General features: G+C 41.2%; 1 protein-coding gene across 1 annotated transcript in view; it reads left to right on the top strand.

Annotated features, from left to right (window-relative positions):
• Positions 1-12916, top strand: part of RERG (RAS like estrogen regulated growth inhibitor) — a 110770-nt gene that overhangs the window by 74234 nt on the left and 23620 nt on the right. The gene's annotated exons all lie outside the window — the stretch shown is intronic.

Raw genomic sequence — 12916 nt, 5'->3', positions numbered from 1 at the left:
CCAGGAAACTTGGTGCTTCTGGAAAATCTGATTAGGTCCCTATTTGCATCTTAAAAGCTTAAATATACTTATGCTTATGGTAAATGAGAACTTTCAACAGAGGCTGATGTTGGATCTGGGCCTTTGAAAAAAACCTAACCTCGCTGAAGTGATTGGGAAATCTTTCAAATGCCTTTTAAAGATTTCCCAATCTTTTAAGTTGGGGTCATCCAAAATTTTGACAACCATAGACCAAATGATATGATAGGAATTTGCTCAGATTGGGCTTTTGGAGACAAATATATTTTATGATCTTATAGAGCAGTGGAAAAATCATTTTGCCAGGCCTAGGTGGAAAAGACCCATGGGCCATCAGCTGTGCAGCCATGCGCCAAGCTTACGGAGTGACTAGTTACTCATTAACCCCCTTTTTATGATACTTGCTCTTTTCCTGATCAAAGGAGGAAAAAAAGCATACTTGCTGCAATTCAAGTCCTACTGGAGAGAAGCATAAGGTTTATTTACTACATAATCTTTTCAAATGGAATTAAAGAGAATTTAATTTGGCTTAAATCATAGACTTGTCCTCTGCGTGAGTGGATCACAACTTACTTGCCTACATTTGAGAATCAAGACTCACACAGATACTGAAATCTAAAGACTGGTGGGAAATGTGGCCAATGCTATTTGGATGAGTAAGGGGAAAGACAAGGTGTGGGAACGTTATTATTAAGAACTAGTTCCAACCATAGTTAGCAGAGAAGTTATCACATTTTTTTGTCTTAAGATCCTTCTAGTGAAAAAAAAGATAAAATTCCTTCCTAAAAGGGCAGGAAAAGAAAGACAGAGCGATCAAGCAGAAGGATGGGGAAACCTGCCATGAAATTTTACCAAAAGTTGAAGTATTTCAGGTTTTCTTTCAGAAAGTGGGAGGGGTGCATTGGAAGGGCAATAGCCTAAAATGGCAGCATTTTCATCAAAAGAGTTCCAGTCAAATCTTTACTGACCAGGGCAATGATAGTTGTAACGTACTCATTTTTCTCTACATACTTCCTCTACTTCCCTCCCATAAATTTGAACTTAACTACTCTGTCCCCCCTCCCCTTTGGCACACAACCCTGCGATACCTCTTTGGATCCATTAGTCGCCTGTTGTGGTTTACAGCGCATCCATCTGCCATTCGTTAGGCCCTCTGGTCGCGGCTAGCAGAAAGCTAGCTCAAGTCTGGTGGAGCAAGACCGTAATGAAGCAACAGCTGAGTCTAATCCTAGCTAGCAGTTATTGTCCATGTTTCATTAGCTGTGTGTTTATGGACATTTGTGGGATGTTGTTTTCCTCCCCTGTTAGGCTACATGCTTTCTTTTGTAATTAGTGTGGCTTGAAGAAAGATCTGCTGGAATAAATAGATGAGGCCTTTGGCTTAGTGAGAATGGCACAAAGAGACAGGTAAGCATTTGGAGTGATGCCTTCAACCGAAACTGGACACTTGTAATGTACGCACTTCCAAGGGACTAACCCTGCCAACACGCTCCACAGCAAGTGCCTAAACCCCCCCAGCAGTAACTGGTGAGCGGCTGCAGTGCTCCCCACCGGTACCATCTAGACAGTTGCGGAAGGCCCAGGCAAACAGGTGAGCAATTAAAGAATAGGGAGAAAAAGTAGCCAGCTGGTTTTCGAGGAGTTCCCTGCCCAAACAGTCAGAATTTGATCTAACAATCCTTTTCCCAATGATTTTTGAAGTTGATTTCGTTTAACCAATTTTCATAAGAGAAAGACCAGGAGTAAGCCTATCCACATAAGAACTGTTGAGACTTAGCAGTTGTACTTTAATTTACATGCAAGATGATTTTCCAGGTGCAAGCAAGCTTTTCAGAGCCATGAATAGCAAAGGAAACACTTGAAAAACTAGTGAAATGTTTGCAAGAACCCTCACACAGAAGACATTGGAGGGATGAGAAGCTCTCTCTTTAGGAGACTGCTTTACAATGCAGGAATTTAGCCTAGGCCTCCTTGTTTCCAGCTATTGCAGGCACAGGGATTTCAGTCTTAACTTCTTTCTTGTAGGGGTGGGGCTGCTGCTGGTATCATTTTGAGAACATTACTTATCTCATTGCACCTAAACAACTCCCTGGAGGCATGAGCTTCAACCTAGGGAAAGAAAGGCAAAGCTGTTGATGACTTCAGTGGGTTGTGCCTCAGGCTCCATTCAAGGAAGGAAGAATTCAGTACAAAAGTCACCTCAGAAATATATAGCTACGTTGAGCAATGGCAGGGCACTTCCCAGCTGTTGAACAATTTAACAGCCAAATCGAAAATAGCCTCCTGATGCATGTTCCTCTAGGAATCATTTCAGTGGCATGTGAGATTTCTGCCTTTTCATTGTCAGCTTTATTTCCAGGAATGTTTTTCTTTTTTCCGGCCAATGCTTTCTGTCACAGTGGCTTATCTGACAATAGGTTGCAATGAGCCTGCTGCTTCTCTGCTTTCCCAAACACACAGTCCTGGCCTTCTTATCTCCTGTATCAATGAGTGACATACCTTTAAATGTTGTACTTCAACTAATTAAAATGAGAGTACAACCTATGCCCCTTTTCTAACCAGACCATGCTCATTCTTTTAGAGTAGTGAATTATTCGTCTCTTCTTGCCACTTCTCCTGCTTTTTGCCAGGCTAAACTCTGAAGAACGGGAGGGAAGGGAATTCAGAGAATGGGGAGGAATAGCAAAATTCCTCCTCTAGCTCTAACCTTGATAACAGTGGGGAGAGCAGGAATCACTGCCTTGGCTGCTTATCCTCCAGGACAACAGGTAGAGCAGATAGAGTAGCTAAGCCTGCCTGGAGCAGGAGCATGACAGAGCAATGCTGCTGGAGAGCAGGACCAGAATCACCGTGGCTTTTATTGCTCCCCTGGGGCTCCATCACATCTGCCCCAGGTGGATGAGCAGGAGGTGCCACAGCCCTCCCAGGTGCTCTGCTGTGTAAACAGCAAGCCCACAGGGCAGGATAACACCTGTACCTGGAGCATAAGACCATATCTTTTCTTCTATATGAAATCAAAACAATAAAGAGGGGATCAGACTACTTTAAAAATAACCCTTGCTGCTGTAAGAAAGGTGAGCAAAGCTCTTAGCTTCGGCTCAACTCAGCTGGCGCTGAAGAGTTCATCCCACCCTGCAGCAGAGTCATTTGTGAGACCACAAGACTCATCTTTATCTCCTGGGGAGGCTATGTCAGGGTGCATCAGGAAAGTTAAAAATGCTGGCTAAATTTGCCTCCATTTTAAAAGCAGGAAGGAACCAATGGTTATATACTATTCTTGCTGTCTGTGAACAGCTCATTAAAAATGCAGCTTCTAGCAAACAATAAAATAAAATGAATGCTTTCCTTAAAGGTACATCTGTGAAAGCATTGTTTCAGCATCCAAGTAAAAAGTACTATTTATATTTCCAAAACACTTCTGCTTTGTCAGCATCAGCCTTTCTGCAGTGATAATCCATTTATCCCGGCAGCAACACCATTACACCCAGGTTCCAGACGAAACTGAGGAATGTGGAGAGAAACTAAAGACCAAATTTTTCACAAATTGCTCCAGGGCTGAAAGAGGAAGATAGGTCACAAAAGAAATTTCTAGAAATGCCCTAGTGAAAGTAAAATCACCAGGTGTAGGGTGTGTTTTCTCCAGCAGGAAAGCCAACTTAAGTATTCCCCACCTTTGCCACAAAACCACCTTCTGCTCTCAGTTTGGCCACTTTGGCTGTTGGAGGTACCATGCCTTTCTCCGGATCAGTGGAATGATCAGGGTTAACAACAACAACAACAACAACAACAACAACAACAACAACAACAAAATCAAAAACCCCCAAACAGTCTTGAGGAAAGAGCATCTTCTGAATCAGGATAATTTCATTAATTCCACATAGAGCTCATCCCCACAAACACGTGAATCAGCATGGCTGGGTAGGTAGACTTGGAGAGCTACAGACTGGGGAGCAACAAGGGACTTGGTGGGGAGAGATGGATGGGAGAATGCTGGGGAGGGGCATCCTTAGAGACCAACACCATTTAAATGCTATTGGGCATCATGCTGGCTAGCTCTCTGCCCTGCCAGGCACACTAATAGCTTTGAAAATGTAATCACCCATTATTCTGGGCAAAGCCAAACAAAAAGCATGGCAAAGCAAGGAATGTAAACCACGTCTCGGGCTGGCTCCCTAGCCACTGCATCAGCCTTCATTATGAGCAATTGGAGGTTTTCTTATTTGTCAAACTGTAGATTCCCAGGGCTGTGTTTCCTCATGGCTCATATGATGTCATTGTGAATGGCTAAGCAAACACAGATTGCTGCAGTCAGTATACGGCACTCTGCAGGGCAGTAACAGGAAAAATATATATTGTTTTATTCAAGTGCTGGCAAAGAAAGTGGAATTGTTTATATTCTTTCTGCTCACTCTATAAAGATCACAGGGTGAAACTAAGGAAGTGTTCTTAAAAAAAAGCATTAAAAGAAAAACTCAGTGATAAGAGGTTTATCACACTGGCCTGAGAAAATAATAGCAGCTAATATCATCATAATTGCAAACTTCCTTAGTCCTGAAGGATCTCTGAGCCCCTGACACTTACCCACTACAGTGGCACATACCTACCAACCCTCAGGAAGGAGGTGAGGATCCTAGCAGGGAAACATGACACAATACACTTATAAAACTGCCGTGGGATCTTTAACATCCCCCTGGAACAAACAGGAACTTGGTGTTGGCAGCCTCATGTAAAAGGAATGAAGAAAATCCCATCACTAAGGTCACTTCAAACTACACAAACCACTGAATGAGATAATGACTGGGAGAGTCCTGAATATATGACTTGTTATCTTTGCTATCTGTGTAATTTCTATGGACAAAAGAATCTCACACAGATAGAACCTCAGATTTTGGGGGTATAACTCATTTTTCAGCATGAATAAATTTAGCAGATCTTCCTCTCTATATAGACTTTTAGCTAAGTACAGCTAATTAGCTAGCTGAGACCAGAAGAATGCTCCCTGTAGCTATTGCACTCTGGGGAGGCAGGGCCAGGTCTCCTGGCAGCTGTGATGAACATCATAAACTAAGTTATGTTAATCCTCCAAGTTTCAGACTTGAGATAAGTCAGAGGTTTTACAACATCCATTATCTACTACTGTGTCTTTTATTTTGTTTGAAGACATATGATGTTCATTAGCTGAGTGCCCTTAAGCATTGAATATGAAAGCAGAAATTTACCATTTAAATTTAGATCATGCTTTCCCCCTGCCACACACACACATAATTTTAAAGTTTACTCTGAACTGTTCCCAGGATTGCGTGTCCAGATTCCAAGCAGGAGGCTAATAATAACCCCTACATTATTATAAAACTACATAAAACTGTAGTTGCAGCCAGAGATAGATGATAGTTATTTATCAAAACAATGAATTAGTTTAAATTCATTTAATGCTGTCACTAGTACTGGGAACCAAGCACACCACACTGTAGTATACTGGCTGGACCACTTAGCAGTGTTTATCTTTGCCCATCGTAACATGCCATAGCTCTGATAGGAAACCATTACTTCCAGGTTCTGGGATGAATTAATCTTCCTACTGACAGCGGTTGTATGGGATGAGCAGTGACTTGAGATCAGGCAGATCACCAGTTAGGCTTCAGATTTAAACAGGCTTTGGTCACTCGTGATTAATGGAAAGTTGCTCTCCACCCACACCTGCTCTTCTGGCCTGCTCCAAAAAAGAAAAGAAGTGATACTGCAGGTGATGCTGTTAGTATACCATTAGGTGGCTGCCAGTCCCATCTCCCTTAGGGTGATCTTTTTGCCCCTAGAAATTAGCATCTCCACAGCACATTAGGAAATCTTTGTTCAGATTGAGCTTTCTTCTTCAGCTAATCATTTCTCCACTTTGCAACATACTTCTTTGTACTGTGAGAAAGAAGCATGTGGTGCATAGCATTTAACTTATGTTTTACTTCAGTTGTTGATCACAGCCTTTCTATCATTCGCTTTTCTTGTTCTTTAGTATCGCAGACCCTACTGTGCAAATGATACCTTTGTCCTTAAAGAGCTTCTCTGCTCCTGCTGCTGTGTCTCTTAATTCTCCATGTGTAACGGCAAAGCTGTTTGCTGTACAAAAAAATTGCTGGTACAAACAAAAGCTCATTATGCCAGGTGGCAAGTGAGTAACAGGAGCAGATGTCTTAACAACACAGAGAAAAGGAGGGAGGGTAAAAAAAAAAAAAAAAAAAAGCATAGATAAAACATGAGAACAGCCGTCAGGACATTTGCCACCACTTTCCGTGCGATGCTAGAGGCTGTTGGAAGATTATATACTATGTTGCTAGTACCTAGTCACACAAGCCTGAAAACCATTGTGGTTTATGTCACTGTCTGATATATCTGTTCTAACATGCCTTTCTCCATTCATTCTTCTGGGAACTTCTCCAGGTGTCTGATTCAGGTACTTGGCAATGAGCCCATCAGAAAGAAAACAATTCCTTATCTTCTGCCTTTAAAAGTCTAGGTAGCCAAGGAGCTGCAATGCAAAATCAATTAATAGCACAATTTGAAAAGAGTGAGCTCCCATAAATATTGTATTGTGCACGGTATTAAAAAGATGTAACATTTATCAATGTGTATGTCATCAGGCTTATAAGAAAGAGGATCCTGAAAAATCCATAAGTCAGTTTTCAATGTATTTTGTTGCTCTAATTCTTCATTTCCCTGTGACACAGGCACCTTACAGTCATGCATCTATTGACTGATTTGTGGCTCATCAATCAGTAGGGCTGATACGAGCTTCTCATGTTCACCTAATGTCCTTTGTCAAAGAAATCCAGAAATAGCACAGAACATATGATCTTTCAAGATTTTCCCATATAACCTACTCCAGCTGGATGGTAATCACAGTGTAAAGTTTTTCTGGGTTATCTGACATTTCCATGGAGCCAAACCCAGAAAGCCAGGGCGTGCATGTAAATGAAATGAAGTATATCACAGAAAAAAACAGGGAACAGCTTGTTTTTCATTTGATGCAAGCTGTAGTCTCATCTGATAGAGTATACACAGACTTAAAATAAGACAAGAAAATTATTACAGTCAGGCTGAGAAGGAGAGTGATAGATAGTCTGTTCAGACTCTGACCACACAGAAACAGCCAGTGCTGTCTACCAAAATGAAATAGGGAGCTCTGCATCCCTTTACATCACTGGGTTTCTGAGGCAAATGAGGGAAGAAGGTACGCTTTATGCCATTTCTAGTTACCATTTGTGCTGATCTGTACAGACTTAGTGAAACAGCAGCACAGCAAGGCACTTTCACAAAGGTACTTTTTGCCATCGTGAAGGTTACAGATACAGGCAGTGATCCAGCATTAATGCCAGTGGCCTTGCTCACAGTGTGCTAACTGCCCTCTCATCCAGGCTGACTCACCAGGGCCTGATAAAACCCTATTTTTATGCATTTAGGGTTACACTAAGTCTTCAGCCTAGCAGCAAAAGGGTATGTTGCACCTTTCCAGGATGGGTTTGTCAGACCAGGACATACCATGTGAAACAAAATGTCTTTTTCTACTGGCAAGAACAGCAGTCAGGGGGATGGCGAAACACCAGCCAGCCCCCAAAACTATCAAGCACTAACCCCAGCATGAGGCAAATTGGTTCGCTGAGCTCCTTACCAGCAGCCTCCCCGTTAGGCAGGGGTAAAGATTGATGGCCAGGTTGCTGCCAGCAGCCAGGGTGCTCTCGGAGAACAGCTGGTCCTCAGAGAACAGTCCCTACCCTGACCAAGGATTCACACAGAACTGGCTTTTCACTTCATTGGAAAAACGTCTTCATGTCCTTCGGGCATGAGACTGCGCTCCCTGCCCTACTCCCTGGGAGAGGAGTCCACGGCTCTCCCAGGACATGCAGACCTTCTCTAATAAGGGAACTTCACTTCTCTCCCCTTTCTTCCAGTTCCTCCTATTCATCTCTTGCCTTCCGAGCATGGGAAGGGAGAGGGAGCAGGGATCAGAGCAAGAGCTGAAGGAGAGCCTTAAAAAAAAAACCCAAACCAAACCAAAACCAACAACCAAACAAAAAAACCCCACAACAAAACAGAACTAAAAAAAAAAAAAAAAAGAAAGAAAGAAAGAAAGAAAAAAAAACAGAACAGCAACAAAAATCCCCACTCCTGCACTGGCCATGGCTTCCTTCTGTGCTCATGCACGTTCCTCCCTTTGCACTGGCAGGGGATGAGGCAGCAGCTCCACACTGTCCTAGGAACAGCTCAAGGCATCTCCAAAACAGCCGGCCAGCCCTTCCTTTCAGGAGTGCCACTCAAGTAAATCACATTGCCTGCATCTTGAGCCAGGCTTAGCATCAGCAGAGCTAAATCAACTTTGAACCCTTTTGGTACATACAGATAAGCTGAAGCAGCCAAGAAAGTGCATCTTTGCCATCTCCCTGTAACCGTGACATCCGATTAAAAAACCCCACAATTTAGTCCCACACATTTCTCCAGTGCAATACAAAATAACACTACAGTGAATAAAAGAACAAAATGGAGGCTGGTGAGGTTGGGTTGGTTTGTTTGTTTTAAATCTGCATTTCCTAAGTTACAAGTTCTTTGAAAACAAATGGTGAGGCGTTCAGGCATTTCCTTTGAAAGAGAAATCAAAAAAACTAGTTTCCAAAAAATGGCCTTTCTGTTACAAATGCATTTTCCAACAAAAATTCATTCATACAAAAATGCCTTGACAGTAACCAGAAGATCATCCTGCCATCTAAAGTATTACAGAATTCCCTCCTGTATTTCCTTTCTTTCTTTTTCCTTTTTAAAGATGACAATCTAATTTGACCAAGAGTGGGAAGTTTTCTAAAGTCAACAGTGGGAGAAACGTCAGGAAAAAATGAACAAAAAAGCTAGAGCCCCCTGAAAATTTTGTAATCTTGCCATTGTCTTAATGAAGTACTGGATTTTTAAAGAAAAAAGCTTTCCAACCCTTCTTTCTTCTGAAAATATTTTCTTTTTTTTCAATTTGTTCTTAAGTAAATCAAACTTTTTTTTAGTTTTTACCTTGAGATGGAGGTGTGGATTTTATGTCAAAGTTTTATACTGAGAATCCTATTCTACTTTACTTTGCCCAATGTCTTTCAAAACAGCGTGCAAGTTCAAACCTTACCTGTGTCAGTCATCTAGAAAAGCAACAGTTATTTTTGTGATTTCATCTGTAAGACTTGCTCTACAGCCTAATCACAAATATAGTCTGTCTCAGACACACAAACATCTGGAGGTGTTACCATTAACTATGTTTTGGAAAACCATATGTGTTAGTAATAGCACACCAGAAAGTTTAGTCTTCACAAAGGGGTGACATAACAAGTTATACAATGAAGCCAAGAGAGGAGAAATGGTAGAAGGATGGATATTACACACTGCGTTCCTAAAAATGATCAAAACCATTAGACACACCAGTCCGATCATTTATCTTTTAGATGAGAGGAGACCTGTGAAATAAACAACCTTATATTGGAGCAATGTATTATGGAATGGAATAACGTAATATAAATTAAGCCTCCTGCTTGTATTCCATATGCAGCAACTGTTGTAAAAAAAAGGCCTCCAGCACTGAAGGCAATGGGCAGAACATTACTACAAAAATCCTCCCATTCAGTGGCGACGGGACAAATGACTACTACACTGTGTATTTTGTGAAATTCACAGTAGACTATTCCAGATGAATATATAGAGAGGTTCTTTTATTGTGAAATTACCATGCTAGAAGCAAGACAAGAAATACTTCCTGCTGTTAACATTAGGATGTGGTTATAATCAAAGATTTTGACAAACGATTCCTGTATTTTCCATATTCAGCACTGAATAAGGAAGGTGGCCTTCATTTCGCTAACATGCCTGTGCCAAGATTACTTTCTCCCCAGTCTCTGAGTAGTGGCAAATTTTGCCTCTAACCTGGGGGCCAGACATCTCTGTCAGTGAAGGGAGATTGTCAGTACAGTTCCCTAACATCGGACTCAATTTGTGCGACAGCTGCAAGCCTACAAAAGCAGGACCGGGCATAGCTAGATGTTGCAGAAGAGCTGGTGCACCCACAAGAGCCCATGCATGGGCATACGCAGGCGGGTAGCGCTGCTAAGCCTGGGCAGCCCACACATGGTCTGGTTGGTGAGCAAGAGAGCAGAAACACGCAGGGAGAAGAGCACTGGGTGAACAGTCAGCCTAGAAGTAAGTGTGAACATAGGTAGAGCAATTACCCTTGTGCAAGTTGGGAAATGGATGGCTCACCTTTCCATTTCACAAGCACCTGCAAGCATTAGTTTCATTACACTGAAGTCAATGATTTTTATGTTAATTTTCGGTGCTGGCAGAAGTAAATTACTGTGCATGCTCTGATAAAAGCACAAGTTATTGTTTACTTCATTCCTTGCAATTAAAAAGAGCTTGCAAAATAATCTAATGTAGTGCTTCCTTCCAGTCTGCTATTAAGACAGTTGAGAGGAAATTAGTAAATACACCATGCTATGGATTGCCAGAGTTTCAGATGAGCTCCTGGAAACAAGTTACTTTTCTACAGACCCTTTCCTAAAATCTAAAATTTAGGCACAAAAAGTGCCTAAAATCAGGTACTTCCCACAGCAGTAAAATGCAGTTACATCTGAGATAAACTGAAATTGCCACTAACAAAAGAAGTAGTCCCCAAAACTTTGTAGTAGAAACTGAAAAGTGACAGTGATTTTAAAAACGACACTAATTACACTGACATTTGGTCAGGCCAAAGAACGTATGTCCTGATGAAGACTGCTAAAAAACACAGATGAGTAGAATTATGGTTTCTGTCTCTTCCGCAGTAGCACAGTCCTTCCAAGCAACTTGTCAAAAGGAGGTCAGTTATTGACATCTAATTGAACAACCTACTGAATTAGCATCTGAAGCATTCTTTGGAGGCCTGCTATGTGCATATTCAGCATGTAAAATATTATTTACCGTAAAGACAAATCCAATACACAGTGCTTAATTTTTACATTTGAAAGTGTGTTAGTGTTTTTGACGTTCTTGAACATGGGATGTTTGTTTAGTCCATGATGCAGCTGTGGGGATTAAGATGGAGATTTGACACAGGTATTCCAGTCCCTTTATACCCCACCAGAACAAAAAGACATTTGAACCATTTTCGATGTTCAGATTTGGGTCCACAGAACAGAGGCCCACGTCATTCCCACTGAAGAAAAAAGGTTTACATTACACTAAGCAACATAACCTCCTGAAAGGCAAGAGCAACACATTTCGTCACGTAGCTGTTCAGTCTGTATTTACTGTTACACAGTGTGTATATATATATATACACATACACACACACTGTTATATATATATACTGCTATACAGTATATATAAGCATATTAAAAAGTATACTTTTGATATTTATATTTATATCTAAAAGTATATATACTTTTTATATTTATATCGTCAGTCAGTGGAGTACCTCACTGTGCTGTTACAGAAAAAACATACAAGCATACACAGTAATTTCTCTGAACAGTTCACTGCTTAAGGCAGTGATTAAAATATGCATAAAATATGCAGAGTTTGAGACAGCGAGGCAGTGTAAACCAGATGATTTTTATACTTGCTACAGTTCTTCCTTTCCTTTCCCCCCACTGATCTCATTTTGCTCCATTAAATTTACCTTCTAGTTTACTACAAGCTCGTTAGGTCTCAACATCAGAAGTGACTACAGTGAACAAACCAAGAGAGGAGGGAAGGCAGAGAAAACCTCCTGTTGATGTCTCTCTCACCACTCGTATCCCCATATCACTGAACTGCCAGAGGTACTGTCAAAACTGAGTCAAACCCAGGCCCAGAGATGCAGAGCCAGAAATAATGACTGCATGTTTACCTCCGTGGCATGCCAGGGTCAGAAAAGGACTCTGCATTATAAGTTCATACCCAAACACACACAGACACCCCCAAATGACCTGCACTTTCAGGAACAAATTAATTAAATTCTTATGGTAGTGCCTTTAAAACAAACCATTACTTCCCAAAGCTGGGCACAGAGCTGTTTAAGGAGGTAGCGCATCGCATGCCAGAATCCTGTGGCACCGCCATCCTGCAGGCTGGAGCTTGCCACATGCTCCAGGGGGACTGAAATTCCAATACATGAGGGGTCTCCAAGAGGGTGAATGGGGGATGAATTCTAACAAAAATATACATTTAAAAAAAATCAGATACTTCATTTGTGAAAGTGCCTTTTGATCATTATAACCTCTGGTTTAAACCACTCTGGTGTCTCCTGCCAAGTATGGTTTACTGATGACACATCATCATGGCACCAGGAATGGACTTGTTGATAAGTTAAATAATAGGACTACTTTCAGACCATTTTTATAGCTGAAAATTCTCATGGCATAAAAGAGTCATCATACAGTTATTTCACTGTGGAGAACTGTTATTTTTCTTAGAATAACTTTGAACTCTGTAGCTTTTGGGGAAGGGGGATGTTTTTCAAATAAAACCCTGCTTCCATTCTTCCCCCAAAAGCTCAGCTTGTATTAGCTGGAACAATAACAAACTTGTGAAGATATGTATTCAGGCAGATTGTAAATTTAGCCAGAGCATTTATATGTTACTAAATCCAAACAAAGATCTAAAGCAAGACACAAAACACCACCAAAAAAAAAAAAAAAGGTTCCAAAAGATATGGACTGAGATTTTTAAAGCTAAGTAAGGGACTCAGCCACACAAGTCCCAAAGAAATTGATTAATTATGTGGTTGATAATCTCAGTTTATATGCCAAGTTAATTCCTGATATAACTTCATTGTCTTCAGTGGAGTTACACTGCAAATGTATTTGACAGATAGTCATGTTTCTTCTCCAAGAATAACTTCTAAGGCAGAAGGTTTAAACATGAGTGA

This window comes from Aquila chrysaetos, chromosome 17 (assembly GCF_900496995.4).
Source record: "Aquila chrysaetos chrysaetos chromosome 17, bAquChr1.4, whole genome shotgun sequence".
NCBI classification, from domain to species: Eukaryota; Metazoa; Chordata; class Aves; order Accipitriformes; family Accipitridae; genus Aquila; species Aquila chrysaetos.
The sequence above is the reverse complement of the archived record's forward strand: the minus strand, read 5'-3'. Positions and strand labels throughout refer to the sequence as shown.